The sequence below is a fragment of the Camelus ferus genome, chromosome 2, assembly GCF_009834535.1.
Source record: "Camelus ferus isolate YT-003-E chromosome 2, BCGSAC_Cfer_1.0, whole genome shotgun sequence".
Taxonomy (NCBI): Eukaryota; Metazoa; Chordata; class Mammalia; order Artiodactyla; family Camelidae; genus Camelus; species Camelus ferus.
The window spans coordinates 79750784-79769173 of record NC_045697.1 but is presented as its reverse complement, the minus strand read 5'-3'; positions in this window follow the sequence as shown (position 1 = coordinate 79769173).

Below are 18390 nucleotides of genomic sequence, written 5' to 3'. Positions count from 1 at the left end.
ACTGAACCCATTTTCCCTCTATCTCAATATAAAAAGAAAATGATCACAATATTGTACACTGACTATACTTCAATTAAAAAAAGAAAGAAAATAATCAACCTCTGCCTTCCAAAAAAAAAAAAAAAAAAACCTTCCTATACTTGAAAGCATCCATATAAGTAATTTTTTACCTTATCTGGTTGTTTTTATTTTATTTTCTGGATTGAACTATCCTAATTTCTTAAACCTGCACTCATCTATGACTTCCTTTTTCTTTCTTTGCTATCACTTGGATTACTTTTCAACATTCTTCAGTTTTATCTTTTATTTTTTAAAGTAGGTTGGCCATTCACAAACATGGAATTAGTGAAAACCACAATCAGCATGGTGTAGGCATTTTTAAACAATGGCACTGTATTACTGACTCCTGTTCAGCTTGTACCCAATTTTTTTCCTGGTCTTTTCCTTCATTTCTTTCTTTTTTTTTTTTTTTTAATGTCAATTTTTATTTACTTACTTATTTGTGGGGTAATTAGGTTTATTTATTTTAATGGAGGTACTGGGGGTTGAACCCAGGACCTTGTGCATGTGTACCCTACCACTGAGCTATACCCTCTCCCTCTTCATTTCTTGCTCTGAGTCCAATCCTGTGTTTACATTTTAAAGGACACCATACCTGTCTGTATAGAAACATTATCCTGTTTACAAAACAACTTGAACTTTATTTCTACCCTTTGGGGTCTCACCTAGGATTTAAGCATAAAGCACAAATCTGACAAACATATTCTAGATTCTTTTTCCCAGGTCATCTGTAAAGATGTTAAATCAAGTGGCCCGGATCCGTCCCATTGCTTGATATTCCATAAGAAGGGAACTGAGCTACAGAGAACTGGCTAGGTTCTTGCTTCAAGTGCTCTCCTCTTCACAACAGGTCAGCCAGGCTAGAGACGGTTACTTTGTTCAGGAAACTATCAAGTGTGTCAAACACAGGACTTGCCATTCTCTAGATGGCTGGCCCCTCCATATAAATTATCTGATTTCTTTTACTATTATATAAAGGATGTACTCTCTTCTAATTTTACTTTAGTTCCGTAGATGAAATACATGCTTCATTTTCCATATTACCCGTCTGTACATCATCATCCTGTTGCCTTCTGATGATATTTATAATTCACCCAGTACCCTAGATACTATTTTAATATGTGTTTTATTCTAAATAATAAATAGAATTACTTACTTTTCATTGCAAAAGTGTAGCTTAGTAGCAGGTAAACTAAAAAGCAAACCAGATTTTACATTTCAATTTCAAAAAGAACAATGAGAAAACCATGTAAAATTATGTGAATATTAATTAAGTGATAAGGTATAAATGTTTTATTATTTCTCTCGCTTATAATTTAAGAAGAAGTCCAGAGACGTTCCCATAACTTTACCTCTTTAATCTGTCTCCTTAATCTACTGGGAATTGAGGCGGCCAAAGTAAGTATGTCATTCTGAGGCATGGAAGTACAGAGAAAAAGCACAGGCAAGACAAGAAACGCGTATAGGGGAGGCTCTACCTGGGGGTGTGTCATTCTGAGCAGGTCATTTTAGCTCCTTGGGTCTCAGTTGGCCTCAGACCTACTGGTCACCATGGCTTCTTAAGCTCTAACTAAAGGTCCATTTTTAAGGGAAACTTCAAACACATTCATTTGAAGTATCTTTTGTCAAATACCCAAATCCTCACATATCATAAAAGTCCTTGCTTTAGTATAATTTTGCTTTCTTAAAATATTATTTTTCTAGGAATTAATGACAAGTAATATATAGTCTACTCTTATTTATATGTTAAAAGTGCCTGAAGTTTTTCCAGTTACTCTAAATCCAGTTTATTTTAATCTTCTAAATTTACTCAGCTGTGTTGGCACCAGATATGATCAAGCCTTCAGAAGCCAAATTGCACTAAACAAACACCTAGCAACATGTCATTCCAAGATATTAATTTATATGAGTACATGGTACTTGAGTTGATTATGTACTTCAATCCTCTTTCTGAGGAGATCACTTATATTGGGTTCACATAAAGCAAAATGTAATGGAAGTAGATGGTCTTTGAGGTATCTCCTGCAACCTTGGGGTTAGCAAATCGTCTTTCTCCATCATAGAAACAAATCCCCAAATAGAATGTGCAGACACTCCACAAGCATCATTCTTCTCACTTATTCTAGGTTCTTAGTCTGAAACCTGCTGAAAACAAACATATTCTTTTGGTAGCACAACATATTGTCTTCAATTAATATTATCTTCAGAATGAATCCTCCAAATAAAACTTAACAAAGTCCCCTTAACATCTGGATGGTTGGAAAATAAATCTTCAGCCTTCCTTCAAACCTCTAAACACAATTGACTATTCCTCCTTTGTTCTACTGCAGCCTTTGTACATGTATCTCTATTCTGGTACTTATATACTGTCTTGTAATTATTTGTTAATGTGTTAATGTTACTTCCTCACTACAGAGTAAACACCATGAAGACAGTCCCTTTGCATTTTATAATTCCCAGTGCCTAGTACAGTGCCTTGCACATAATAGGTGCTCAATATATCTATGTGTTGAATGAATGAGAGCGATCATAACTTCTCCCCATTTTTCTGAATTACTGTGCCCTGACAGACCTCTGGGACAGTGTCACCTGACTTTGCCTCTGTTCAGGATCCCCCTTTGTCTGGCTCTTTTCTATGCTCCTTCAGGTCTGATGCCAAAGGTAACTTCCTCTGAGAAACCTCTGTCCTGTAGATTAGTTACTTGCTCACCCTGTGATCTCCTGGTACTTTGCACTCCTTACCACGCACCTGTCACTATTGCAATCACTTAATTGGCCATGTCCCCTGCGAGATATAAGTAAATATGTGAGAATTATTTACCATTACCACTAGGGCATAATCCACGAAGGTGCTAAATAAATGTTTGTTGGATGGATGACTGTCAGTCACTTTTTTGTTTGTTATTTTGTTTTATTTTGTTTTTTAAAAATATTTATTGTGCTAAAACATACATAACACAAAATTCACCATTTTAACCACTTTTAAGTGTACAGTTCAGTGGCTTTAAGTACATCCATATAGTTGTGCAATCATTACCACCATCCATCACCAGAACATTTTCATCTTTCCAACTGAAATTAAACAATAACCCCCATTCTTCCTTCCCCTGCCCCTAGTAACCTCTATTACACTTTCTATGTCTATGAATTTGACTACTCTAGGTACTTCCTATAAAAGGAATTATACAGTATTTGTCCTTTTGTGTCTGTCAGTCACCTATTTTAATATCTTTACCAGAACAGAAGAAATACATTTGATGGGGGGGGTGGCTAATATATTTTTATTTAAGTACAGTCAGTTTACAATGTTGTGTCAATTTCTGGTGTACAGCACAATACTTCAGTCATATAGGAACACACATATATTCGTTTCCATATTCTCTTTCACCATAAGTTACTATTAGATATTGAATATAGTTCCTTGTGCTATACAGTAGAAGAAATTAATTTGAAATAAATTAATTTGAACTCTAAAACAAATTAATGGATGAGCTGGAGGTATGCTCATTTTTACACCATCACATTTTTGTTATTTTTAACATCAACAAAACTGTGCCACATTACCTGACAATACAATAGTGTATTGATAGTGTAAAGGAAAGCAATCATTTTATCCAAAGTCACCTTTCCAGATAAACCCACCAGTCTCCCCTCTTCTATATGAGCTATATTTCTGTGGTTTTTAGGGAATTTCAACAAAAGACAGATTTCTATTTTTATCTCCTATACACCCAACAGAGGATTTGTGTTTAACTTCAACAAATAGGCTAACAGGAATTTTAAAATTCATGAAGGTCAAAGTGTGCCATACTACTCAATAGAGATCAAAGAAAATGGCTGAGAGACACCTGGGGACATGAGCTCGTCCTTAGCTTATGGAAATCTGATATAGTGCTGAAGTCCCAGGGAAGGAGAGTGTGGTTCAGCCCGGGTAATGGCAGCCGCAAGAAGGGGGCAGATGTGGACTTCAGAAGAAGGACTACATGTAAAGAGGTAGAGATCCGGTTCTGCATAGCCAGCAAAAATAACCACAGAATACTCTGGGCTCAGCTTGGCCCCACAGTAATATTTCTTGAAGTACAACCCACTAAGACCATGAGACTGGAGACACCTATGACATGTTAGAGTGACTTTCACACATAGGAGAGACAGTTTATCTCTCGCAACTTGTAAGAAAAGATATGGACCTTCCGAATATGCTCAAATAATGAGTCATAATTTTAGTAATCATCCCATGCAGAAGCTAACAAGAAATTTTATGTTTCAACTATTCACACCATAGAGGGGTTCACATGTGTCACTGGACATGAAAGTCAAAAGAAATCACTTATTTTCCAAGATACCAGTGACAATGAAGAGAGTACAATCACCATCCAACTCCAAGCAAGCACAGGAGTTCCCCATTGCCAACACACTGTCTTCCCTGAAACCAATGGATTCCTCCACTCTCCCCCTAGTCCTTTTCCTCTTTGTATCCAAGCTCCTGGAAAAGTGGCATACTGCTGGAGTTTCCAGTTTCTCACCACTAACTCCATTAACCTTCTCCAATCAGCTTCCATCACAACTAATGCAAAGGGCCACCCTTTCCAAGATTTCCAATAACCTCCTCTCAGACAAATCAAATTGCTTCTTCCCTGGACTAATCATTATAATCATTTTAGTCCTTTCCTCTGAAAAGCCAGTCATCACAGCCCACTATTATGAATAATTCCCTTCTCCTCGATTCCCCATTGTCTTGTACGTCCAGACAAAATTCCGTCCTCTCCAACTATTTCTGTCACTTTTCTTTGCTTCCTATTAAATCTTTTCTAACAAAATCTGAGCTGAGCATTTGGGCCCTTTCTTATAAATGGCTGAGCTCACAATTATCAATGTACTCTGTCCACTAAAAATACCTCTGTAGGTCAAATTTCTCCATAAAAATTCAATCTAACTGAAGTTTTGATTACAATAGTTCTGATGGTTGGTTGTTGATTCACAGTAGTAGTGCTTTGTTGATATAGTTAAAGGGTAGACCATCCCTGCCCTCAAGGAACTTAGACTAGAGCTCTCTGGCACAGAAAGGACTCCCAGAGGAGATCTAGTCTTTAGGAAGCATCATGGCCAGCCTTGGGCTGGAAACAGCTTCATGGTATGGCCTCTCTGTGTTTCGTTTGGCTGACACAGTTTGGATTTTGTTTTTGTTAGAACTCAGTTTAAAAAGTCAGGAGGTTTTCTATCAAAATTCTAATTGCTTACTTCTTTTAAAAACTCAGATCTGGCAACATTGAGCTCGCATCTCTACGTGACAACTGTAAGTAACGCTAAAGTGCCACGGTTCCTTTCAGACAGGGCATTTGTTTTCCACCTCAGGGCCCAAGCCTCGGCTGCCGTGAATCATGGCACTTGTGTTTGTGGGCGGTTTTTCCCTTAAGAAATTTTCCTTCTGTTACGCATCTATCACATGTCAAAGTGCAAAATGACCAAGAAACAATGTAACTCTTTTTAGGTCCATCTATCTTTATTGATTTATTTAAACTGCCTGTTCCTGTTTTAATTTACATTCCTGATCTCCTAATTTTATATATTAGAAAATTAACACATATACAGGGGAAGTAATCTACATAAGTTTAATTAGGCCTCATTTCTCACTATTTAAAGTCACACCACTATTAGTTACACCATCCATATCTCCACATCTCTGAAAAACTTTTTCTTCACAAAATAATTCTTGATCTCTCCAACAGAGTGAGACTCCCCAATTCCCCAAAACCCTTAGATCCCCTTAGCAATTTATATTTACAGATTTTGTAGAGAGAAAGGAAGATGTATTCATTAATCATGCTCAAGAATCCAAAAAAGAATGAAAAAAGCTAATTACAATTGCATAAGGAGAGTTTCATTCATTGTGAAAGAATGTGGCTATAATTGAAAAGAAGCTTTAGAAAGTGTCACAGAAATTAATTTTTAGCAATGTTTTGAATAGAAGAAACATTATGTATTAGGAGTTTGGAGATTATCCATAAAGGCAAAAGAAAAGAGAAATTTACATCTGTTTGGATGAAGTGAAGAATACAATTGGAGAGGAGCCATATACACAGTCAGCCTTCTTACTCTGCCTTTATCATGGGTATGTGTTGGGAGGGGTGAAGGGTGGGGGAGTTCATGAAGGTAGCCACTTTATACATGTTGCCTAGTCATAAAAAAAATGCAGTGTGATTAGTGTGGCATCTAAAGATTGATCCTGTATGCTATGTTTAGGATAAACTGGGGAAGAGAGCAGAAAAGAGCAAAGGAAAAGAAATTAGAAGAGAGTTGGAGGAATATTGAGGTGTACTTTGAATAAGGATTATTAGGGAAAAACAGATGATGACTTTCAGAATTTTAGATTTTGAAGATAATAATGAAAGAACATTCCCAGAGTAAAAATCAGTTGTATGCTACCAAAAACAAGAGGTACAAAATTAACAGGAAATATAATTTCTAAAAATTGACACAAAGAGATTAACTATGAACTTAAAGATAAGGGGTTGACCGGAAAGTCTCTGTACTTTACTCTTAATTTTGATGTGAACCAAAAACTGCTTTAAAAATAAACAATATTGTTTAAGTAGAGATTTCTTTTAGTTTACATCCTAAAAGAAAATGTATGGTGGAAAAGATTAATCTCTAACATTTTTAATAATATATTCCTCATACTTTTTACTACAATCACAGAGCCTAAAGTTTTGTGACTAACAAATATTTAGAATCAGTAACATAAATTGTACTATCTTCTAGCTTCAAACAGTAATTTATATATAGCATTTATGATATGTTCTTTGTAAGGCTGGTAAGTGGAGGTGGATTTAAATTTGCATTAGGTCCTCGGAGTCTTTAAGATACAAACTCCAGAGTCCTTACAAAGACACAGGAGAATGGTTTGTCCTGGCAAACTTAACAGCTATCTATCCTGCTGGCCACAGGCCACGTGACGATTGCTACAATTACCTAACTTCTGGCAGGGACACTTTGTTTGGAGGCGTATTTCCTTGAGTGTCTTGGGTTATTTTTTTCTCCCTTTAGTGTTTCATTTGTCTGTTTTTGTAGATAAAGGAACCTTTCAATATCCTTTAACAGCATTTTTTTTCTGTGACAAATTGACAAAATAAACAAGTAGAGGGGGGAAAACTTTAATGAGAGAAAAGAAACCTGGTATCCTGTTGAACATCAGACTATGTCACCTGTGTCCATCTGAGAGAATGTCTAGTATGTTCAAAATTTTTATGTAAAACAGATGAACCTATATACTATTCATTATTAAACCCTGTCTCTGTGATGGAAGAGGATGCTCTTTGGGTAAATATACAATTTTGTGCTGTTAACAAATTCCTTTACATGTATCTTTTTTTGTTTCTACTCTCATTTTCTGGTGTCTTTAAGCCTGATATGAGCATATGTTCTGTGTTACTAGCCTAGAATATACATTAAGTTACTAAAATAAGAGGCTAAATATTTTAAGTTCCAAGAAGGAAGGGACTTTACCTGTTTCCTTCTCTGTTGACTTTCAAAATTATTTTCTTGTGAAGGAATTCATTGATCCCCCCCTCCCCAATTATTTATTAAGCACCCATTAAGTGCCAGGAACTGATCTAGGTGCTGGGGAATGTCTCAATGGACAAAACAGAGACCCCATCTCATGGAGTTTGTGTGACAGCGCAAGGATTCAGAAAACACACAAATGCAAATGAAATATGGCGAGTGGTGATACAAAGACAACACAAGACAAGGTGATAGAGAGCCATAGGAGTGGAGATATTTTAGATGAGGATGCAGATACAATGGCTCTGAGAAAGTGACATTTGCTGAGGGACCGGAAATGAGTGCGGGAGCCAGCCACTAGCACATCTGTACAGAGACTTCAGGGCAGCAGAGTAGAGTACTCATGCGTGGAGTGGTTGGTAAACTCCAAGGCGGTCCAAGCAGACAGAGTGGAGGATGGGAGGTGGAGAGTGATGGGCTGAGGTAGCTGGGACCACCCATGGAAAGCGTGGCTCCTGCTGGGTTAGATTATTGGTGGGGAGTCTGTAAAATGAGATGTGGGCTTAATGGGAAAGAACAATGTGAAATTTAAGCTCTAATCTGAATTCACCCTATTTTTTGGTCCACATTCATGAGCTGACTCATCCTCTTTCCTCTCCCACCAATACTCTAAACTATTTTTTAAAATTAGACACCCCCTAGAGCTATGTACAGGTTTTTTAAAAAACCAATAATATTTATTACTTTTATAAAAAGTCAAGTAATGGAAGGAGAAATCATCTCTTTTGCTGTAACTTCATTGTATTGATTACACTAACCTCCTGAAATTCAGCTCCCGTCAGGTCAGAAAAAGTATAATGAGGGGAAATGGGCTAATTTTTCAGGACTCATCACTGCATCACTCAGCCAATGAAAAGTGAGATGAAGTCTCTGCTAAAAATAGTCCATGGTTCAATTATGACACTAAAGCCACTCCCCTAACCCCTTCAAGGTTAAGTGAATTACCATCAGCCACATTAATAGAAGTAAGCAATTGTATTTTTACATTTGCTATCATGATTACAAATTCTCTATCATGATTAGCTCTACACAAATGATATTCACATATGGTCAGTGCCTGCTGGCAGGCAATGGCAAGTGCCTGGAGGATGTGACCAGGACTCTAGACTTACCAAGAACTGGGAAGTCACCATGAAAAGTGATAGGTTTGTACTAGAGCCCCTTCTAGTTGGAACATGCTGTTATCTTGGAACCAAATACCAAATACAATATAGGTGAAGAATGTCCGATTTAAGGACCAGGAACTAGAATAGATTTTAATAAATAATAAGGCTTTTTCTCTTAGGCCTTAGTTTGCAATCTGGTAAAACATGCATTCCATAAATGACAGGAGCAATGTTGCTGAATTTGCCACTAAAATACTGATCAGTTAATTTATGTGTGTTACCAAATACATATGATCAGCAACATCATATAGACAGATTGATAATCTACCCTATTTTCCCTTCCCAGGTAGGAAAAACACACACGTACATATTCTTTGTGCAAGCAAACTTGCTGAACCCCTAAAGTGTTTACCTATTAAAATACTGAAACAGGGGAGACATTTAGAAGCTCCAAAGGAGTGGAAAAAGAGAAAAATGGAAGAGAACAAGAAAGCAATCCAAGGACTGTTGACTTCAAAGTGGGAAGCCTAATGTTAAATTGTTTAACTTTAGTTGTTGTTAATATTTTAAAATAGTTAATTCTTAAAACAGATTTATCTAAGTGTCTTTTCTTTCCCTTTAGATTCCAAGCTCCTTAAAAGCCATGGCTCAAATTGTCTAATACATATTTATATGTTAACACAGCTTTAACGAAGAGTCACATAGGGAAATAGAGAGACCGCCATAAATACATAATATTTATTACAAACTCTGTAATTCATTGACTGAATGACAAACACTTGTATATATTTCAGAAAGGTATCTCCTTTTAAAGATGGCAGTGATTTTTCAAGATCATGTTTCTTGGCATTTAAAAAATTAGACAGTAGATAAAAGGGAATCTAATCCAGTGAGTGTAAATGAAAAACCTCCACAGAATTTACCTCTCTGCTTCTCTGGAATCAAGCCCAAATTTCTTCCCTGACTCTACCGTGAATTTGCTTTCTCAGCTCAGGCTCCATCACCAGAGGCTCTCTCTACATCATTCCCACCCCCCATACATTTGGGAAGCCTTTTCACCACAAAACTGAATAGGATATATTTAAAATTTATTTAAAAATTAAAAAAAAAGAAGCATGAAGCATCGCCCAGGGTATTAATAGTTACGTAACTGAGAGTAGTAATCGCTATTGTCGGAAGTAATACAAGACCTGTAGCTTGTAGGTTACATGCCTGCAAGTTTTGCACCCCGAAAAGAAAAACTTCTTACAGAAGGCTGTTCCTCATTAATGCATTCCTTTATTTTGCAAACTCCTAAACTTCAGTAAATATACTGGAGGAATTCTTACTTAAAGCCACACTACCTTAAAAAGCAAAACAAGAATGAAGAATGGGAGGATATACTGGAATCAATCCCTGGAATAAGTGGTCAGTCATTTTGGCTAACTGGGTCTCAGTCAGGTCATTATAGAACCATGGAACAACATCTGCACGTGTTTTCAGGGCTAGTTTTTAGTCAGGCTGGGGTGAATCGTATGGGTGACCTAATAATTCATTGACTATTAAAAAAAAAAACTCTTGACTTTGAATGAACTGCATCATTCGTAGTTAATATCAGCAAAAGAATAAGGACATTTCTGATATCCCAAATGGCCTTCATTTGAGAAATCAAGAATGGTTTTATAAGACATGTTCAGTCTCCATTATAGGCAAAGAACAATTCTGAATCTTTCTGAGGAGCTATTGAAATTCAGTGATGAGTTTACGTCAGCTGGAACAGGAGTGATGTGTCTTTTCTATTGACATTGCCTTAGGAAGTGAATTCACATCATCCTCTGTACCAGAACACTTTTTGAAAATGTACTTTTAAGAAACAAAAGGACAGGAAAATAGTAGAGAAAACCTGATAGACCTCTGTCTGATACTAAATTGTATCACAATGTTCTCTTCCTCTTTGGAATAATAATAATTATTACTTACCTAGTGTTTTATTGTTTACAAAGTTTATTTACATTATTTCACTTGATCTTCTCAAGAGCCCAAAGAGGTAGGTAGGTTTATACCAGTAACATAGGGAATCATTTGAAAATGCAAATACTTGCTTCTTTCCTTTCCCTGGAATTCTTACTTCCTCAACCCTTTTAGGTTTTTAACCCTCAAAATGTTACCTTTTTCTCTGAGACCATCCCTGGTGACCCCACCTAAAATTATTAATCATGGCACACACCTCACTGCTTTCTTTTTCTTTTTCTTCTTTGCACTTACCACTCCAATATAGGATATATGTTTTTTTAAATGTTTGTTCATTCCCCTTCCCTATTAGAGCATAGCCGTATTTGGGCCCAGCCCCTGCTCTTTTTGTCTGTGTTATTCATGGCTACATCTCCAGTATCAAGAAAAAGTGTCTTGGCATATAATAGATGCTCAGTAAGTACTATTTAAATGAATGGAATCACATTCTTCTCTGTACCTGTTTCTTCCTCTGTAAAATGTTATAGTAGGTCCTATCACTTAAGCTTGTTTGCAGGATTCAATCACCTAAGGCATGTAAAACACTTAGCACAGTACCCAGAATGTAATAAGCATAGAATCAACAGAAACCATCACTACATCTAGTTTTTTCAGAGAAGTAAACTGAGATTTAAGAGAAGTTAAATAACTTGTAAATCACACAGCAAGTATTTAGTGGTGTCTGATCCCAGTCTGGCTTGATTTCCATTCCCGTACATTTTTTAAACAGACATTATTCAACTCCATAAATGTGCCCTTTTGTACAACAAACCTATTGAAAAATGCTTTGGAATAAAATGCCTAATAAAAATAACTACCATGTATTCAGTGTTTACATGAACCAGGCATTTTGCTTTACACAGATTGTTTCTGTTAATATTCATCCAGGATCCTATGAGATCAATCCTATTATTATCCTCATGCTGTTGATTAAAAATTGAGGCAAGTTGAGCAACATGCTGTGTGTGTTAAGTAACTTGACTGAGGTCCCAGCACTACAGTGAGGCAGAACGGGGATCTGCTCTGAAGGCCTTCAACTCTGGAGCCTCTGCCACGCTGTACGCCCTGCCGGCCACGCCCCAGCCCGGCATTGCTCTCCACCCTCTCCCTGCAGAGATCTTATGGGTTCACCGTAGGCTGACCGTAGGGTGCTCTGGTTCTGAGTGATTTGTGGATGAACAGAACAGTCTTGTGAGACCAGGAACCAGTGAAACACTTTACACTAAGGCACTGGGAGAATAATGGAGATGTGCAAGGGGGAAAAATCTTATTCACAAGGAGTACAGGGCTCTCTGAATTCCTTCTTTGTGTTTAAAAGCTTCTATTCATTGGGATTTAAGAGGAAAAAAATCCCCTTTACTCTCTGTGCTTTGAAGGGTTTACATCATTGCTTCTCACATTCCAGTAATTCAGCAGAAACAGCTGTTCTGCTGTCCTGGGCAAGAAGCCATGAACTGCATTCCAAAGAATGTGTTCCACACTGTTATTATTTATTAATTAATGTGATAGGTCCTGCCTTATAATAAATGAATATCTGCCAAAAAGAGTAAAAAGAAAGAAAAATCATTATTTTCTCTATTTCCCTAACCCAAAGCAATACCCTGATTTTATATCCCTGTCCTCTAAAGGATCTGCTATGTTATTCTCTCCATTTTTCAAATAAATTCATTGAAAATCCTTTCTTGTGTTTTGGTGGAATAAAGACCCGAAACATTTTATCATTAAAATTACCTCATAAGCAAAAATAACATTTTTTTTTTGGCTCAGGAAGTCAAAAAAACAAACAGACCAGAAAAAAAAAAAAAAAAAGACAGTGAAAATGGGAAATGTCTTGCATATAGATTTTTTAAATGATAAAATTTAAAATAGAAAAATTCTACGCAGCTAGTATCAATCTAATCACTGAAAGCCTAACCAGTAACCCAGTTATCATAGCAAGACCAATACGTTATTAATACAATGAACAACATCTAACCTTTGAAGTTTGTAACCCTACCGTTGCACTATATGTATTAGATGATAGAGAATGCCTTCGTAGTCTACATGTAGTTTAGAAATAAAACCCACAACATACATATATTCAGTTGTATTTAGGAATACATCCACTATTTTTCTGGACTTTTATGATCATAAAAAATAATTTTGCTATTGCAGATTTTAAATTAGTGCTCTAACTCTTTTAGGAAACAGAAAAATGGGAACTTTCTCCCTAACACATATCAAAGATCCAAAAGCAGATTCTCAGAAGTACTGAAATTTTGTTGAATACCATTATAATTTCCTCATGTACAGAAGATATTTTTAATGCTCAAAATGATTTTTAATCTGTGTTCACGAATAACATACATTTTCATCTCTTTTCAAGATGAAATTTTTTTGAAAGAATGAATTCTATTAATATGAACAAAATTAGTTGTATTTACTCAATCATCAAAAACAACTACAATTTTTTTTCTGGAATATTTTGTGTGTTTTGTTTTACCTGATTTATTACCGTCCAAAAAATCAAAGACTACACGGGATCAAATAAAAACATTTAACTGAAAATATTTTGCTTGGAAAAACTGACTTTTATATACGTAGGGCAGGTTGTAGATACAAAAAGTATGCTCATAACTTTATTTACAAGTGTGGTTAAAGTAACACACTTTCTGTGTATCTATTTCACACTGTATGTGTAGTGACAGAGAACTTTAAATATTATTGAGAAATACAAAATAATTTAAACAAGGATATTAAAAAATTTTAAGCCTATCAGCAGTAGGTTATTAACCACCTTTTTAATATACAGAATCTGTAAGTACATATATCTTTAAATATAAAAATATACACACACATCTTTAATTGCTACCTTAAAGAAAAAGCTTTGAAATCCTGCCATAAATGGTCAAGAATAAGGAAGTCACATAGTTCCCCTCAGTTGGTTATTTTGGGAAGAAGTCCAGTGTTTTAGGAAATTCAGCTACACCTTGGATTTATGTGTCTACTTAGATGAAAAGAATAATAATCACAGAGAATTGTAGGATTAATGGAAGAAAGTGATATCCTTGCAAGAATCAGCAACTCAGTTCTATCCATTCACATCCCAAAGAAATGGGGCAAGTGAAAAGAGTGGTAGCAGAGCAGGCAGCTAGATATGTGCAGAGAAAGGGGTACTAGGCCAAATGGCAGGAACTCGGCAAAAAGGAGGGGCAGGAAACAATACATCATGTAAACAACAGGGGGTCCATGGACAGACAAAAGCAGGAACCTCTGGGCTGATAAGCCATCACACATTTTGGGGTGACAAGTGACCTGGAGACTGACAAAGAAAGGTAGGAAAAGGCAGGAATCTCTAGTATCCAAATGGTAACATTTTCTCATTATGCCCTCATTTCAAAAAAATTAGCCTTGCAGACTAAAAGTACCTATCATGCACTGATGCCCTGACATTTCCAATCCAGACTAAATAGGGACAAAATCCCTTTTCCCTTCAGGAAGATGGAGTTAGGATTAAAATCAGGGAATATGACCCCAGACCCTTCCCTCCCCAGTGAACATTCCATCCATTCATTTTTACACTCTATGTAACCAATTTACCAAAGAAACTCAGGGCAGCTGCTCACCTGAGCCTGCCGGCTCTCCCTTTGGGAGTGTCCTATCCATCCCTTAATAAATCCTCACTTTACTTTCTCAACCTCCGAGTCTCCTCTCTGAATTCTTTCTGCGACAAGGCAAGAACCTAATCCCAGCAACAGTGCTGCCCATAGATTATCCCATCAGGAAGATCTAAAAGGATGCAGTTGCCTATTGGTGGCTGAAACAAGGGTAGGGACAACCTGGAGAAACATCCCCTTGACTCAGGCGCCCATGCTTCTGTGGGATGATAGGAGAGGAAACCATGCTGATGCTGTATTGCTATAATCCTTACAGTTCTGCTCTGGCTAGCCCTGGATATCCCCTGAAAAATCATCTCATCAGGTTTGGCGCAAGTGCTAAAGGAAGCACTGTTTGAATTCTAAGTTTCTGGACTAGCGAGCTGTCACGTAGTAAAGAATGATTTCATTTTTCTTCCATTCACACAGGCTTTTCTCCTAAAAGAATGTGATAACTCCTATGACGTTGATCCTTAACACAACGATTCCTTAGAAATTTTGCTACTAAAGCATAAGCATGCGTTTTTAATTGTAAGCTGTTGTTTTGATTGGTGGTCAATGACTAATATTCCTTAAAATATTGCCCTTACTCCAAGATAGACTTAATTTCAAATTTTCTCCAAGTCACAACCACTAGCTTTGTAAAATGGCTTCCTGTCAAGTTGCCTGTGTTTTAGATCATTAATTTCAGCCAGCTGCCTCAGGCAACAGAATACTGGTTTTATCAATTTGAACACACGGACATTGAGACTGACTGACAAATAAAGCACTCTTTAAAAATCAAACATCCTAAACATTTCATCTTGTGATTTTCAAGGGAAATATAATCGAGAATTGTGATAAATTCCCATTGTTTTCCCACGTATGACTTTGAACTTTGCTTCTCTGTAGCCATTAAAGTCACATAAGAAGTGCCTCAGCGGCCCTCTGCCCTAAAACCACCACATCCAATTATTTAGAAAATGAATGTTTTCAGTATCTGAGGATCAGGTCTGATGGGTCATTTGACACTGAAATAAAGGTAGGGAGGAAGAGCTTTTCAGAGCAACTGGCATGGATCGCCTCACATCAAATACCACCAGCTCAGACTGTCTAGTTAATAGGGGCTTCCATAAAAACTGCATGCTGCAGCTAAAATGCAACCTCACCAGCCAAGTTCTTCTAATCCATTTTTAAGTGCACTTAAAACGATTGGAACATAAAGGTCCATGCAGAAATCTGCATGTAAATGAGAGATGCAAATCCAAAGTTTGGATGGAACCCAAATAATATGAGTTTCTAAAGGATTTATAGTTGCAGCATAGTTCATGAAGAGAGAGTTCATTAACTGAACAGTCTTCAGAAAATGTGTGATAGCTCTCATTTCTGCAATGTTGGTTGAGATTTTCTCTTTCATGATAGACTGACATCGAGGGTTCAGTTTTGCAGAAATTTCTCTTTAAAGAAAAAAGATCAAAGACTGCTACATGCAGCACACTGGGCTTCACCCTTTGTGTTTTTCTGTTTTTTATCTTTTGCAGAGGTTATATCATCAACCATAATATTCTGCAAGTGTTGTTCACAAAATAGAAAACTGTTCGAGTCAGAGTGTCCACTATTATAAGGTGCTCAAGGACTATGACATAAGTTTAATATTTACCTAAACGAAACAGGAAACTAAACCCTTGCAAAAGAAAATTCAGCAGCATACGTAGAGGTCAAAAATCAGCTACAAAGCTTTGTGAGACACTTTGAAATTCAAAATTAAGAGCTGTTTATTTACTCCAGGTGCCCAGAAAATTTTCAGAAGTGGTCTCCCACCTTTCTAAGAACATACTTGATTAGAAAGGATGGGGATAGTAAAGAATCTCATGCTAATTCCCCTTCGCCAGCTGGAGAAAGGAGTCAGGCTAGGGGATGGAGATGTGCCCCCTCCAACCCCCAGCCCTCCAGGTTGTTGTGAGGTAGGGCCATCAGGGGCAACCCACTCTCCCCTGTCCCTCAGAGACTGAGACTCAGCAGGGTAAGGCTCTTCCCATCTTCCCGCCCTCACTACCTCTCCACAGCCCCTCCAGCAGAATGTATAGGTGGTCTCCATAGAACCGGCATTAAGCTTCCTTTCCGCACTGCTACCTTGGACCCATTTTCCTACCGTATAATTTTTCATTCCTTTGGGTCTTGATGGCAGCCCTTTTAAGGAGCACAAACCCTGTGGTGGGGGAGATGGATCATGGCTCTTAACATAAGAGCCCCGGGGTTGAGTAGGGGGTGGCAAGGTATCACATTAGCAGTTAATGCCTTCATTAGCATTTTGGCCTTTTGCAGGGCTGAGATGGCAGTCCAGAGAAGAAGAGGAGACCTAGGGAAGAGCATCTGGAGCAGAGAAGAGATGGTAAGAGCTCTGAAAATGGAAAGGATGGCTGTCAGACACAACATGACAATGTGTCATTTCCCCCAAACTGTCATGCATCACTTTCTAACACAGGAGCTGTGAGTTGCTGAGCAGAAACTTGGTGCATAAAGAACACACAAGAGTTTGTGCTTCCTGGACATTAAAAATGCACATGACACAAACAATCAGATATAAAATAAACTACAAGGATGTGTTGTACAACATGGGGGATATAGCCTATGTTTTATAATAACTATAAATGGTATAATCTTTTAAAATTGTGAATCACTGTGTTGTATACCTGTAACATATAATATTGTACAACTATACTTCAACTTGAAAAATGATATTTTAAAATAAATACATAAATAAAGTTTAAAAAATGCACATGAAAGATTCTATGGGTCACACAATATATGAGGCTTCTATCTCTCTAAGACCTCCTGAGCACTCCCTAAATGCCCTTAATGACCAGAAATCTGCCATCTACTAGGAAATTTGAAAAAAACAAAGCCATGTGAGGAGAATTTTCTATGATAATTCTCTTGAATGCTTCTACATTTTTTTCTGAAAAAATTTGTATGTGTGTGTTTTGCTAATATTGACTTTTAAAGACCGTATCATTACCTCCTTATTAATGATTTGCTTGTCTCCCCAAATGTACAAGATGTTATTCCTCAAACCTTGAGCAAAACCTTTGAAATCTATGCTGAATTATCTTCAACTCTCTAGGAAATAAATGAGCAAAAATCCATGATAGTAAAAAAAACGAGGGACCCAAAAATATATACCCAACTGGGAATTCAAAATCTGTCAGGTTTTTACAGTACTTCTAAATTCCTTTTGTGAAATGGGACCCTCCGTAACAAAAATCATTAGACCATATAGTTTGCGTGGAAAATGGAGCATGATTCAATATGATCCAACAACCCACATATTTACCATTATTCATGAAGTAGAACTAAGGGCAACAAGACTGCAGGAAGCAAAAAGAGAAACTAATAAACCAGTATCATGAATGACCTCACGAACATATTAAAGCATAACATTTAGTTCAACAATTGAAAATGCAATAAATAGTGCATAGAGGACTACAGGTTAGAAGCTCTCAAAGCTTGGGCGTATGATCAGGAAAGTGAAGCCCCTCTGAGATTTCAGCTAGTTACATTGTTTTTAAAAAGTCACTCCCATTTATTTAGGGCTCTGAGCCAAGTCTGTTCTCTGTTATCCCTAAACTTTATCACAACCTTGAAAATTAGTATATTATATCCTTCTCAAAGAAAGAAGGAAATTAAGGCCTAAAAGAGGTTAGGGATTTGCCAAAAGTCATATGCTTTTGGATGCCAGGGCTATTCCTAAAATCTCTTTCAACCTGTTCCATAAACAATAGATAAAATTTTATATGATCCCTATTTACAGAAATGATATCTCCTAAATCCCAATTCATATGGCAAGATTATTGGCCCCTATGTATTAAGAGCTCTGTGTGACTGAGTAGTAAGTACTTTATGTACATTTTCTCACTTAATCTTTATAGCAACTTTAAGAGACTGTCTTAGTCCATCCAGGTTGCTAGAGTAAAATACTGCAGACTAAGTGGCTTATAAACAACAGAAATTTATGTCTCCTAGTCCTAGGAGTTGAAGGCTAAGATCAGAGGGCAGCATGG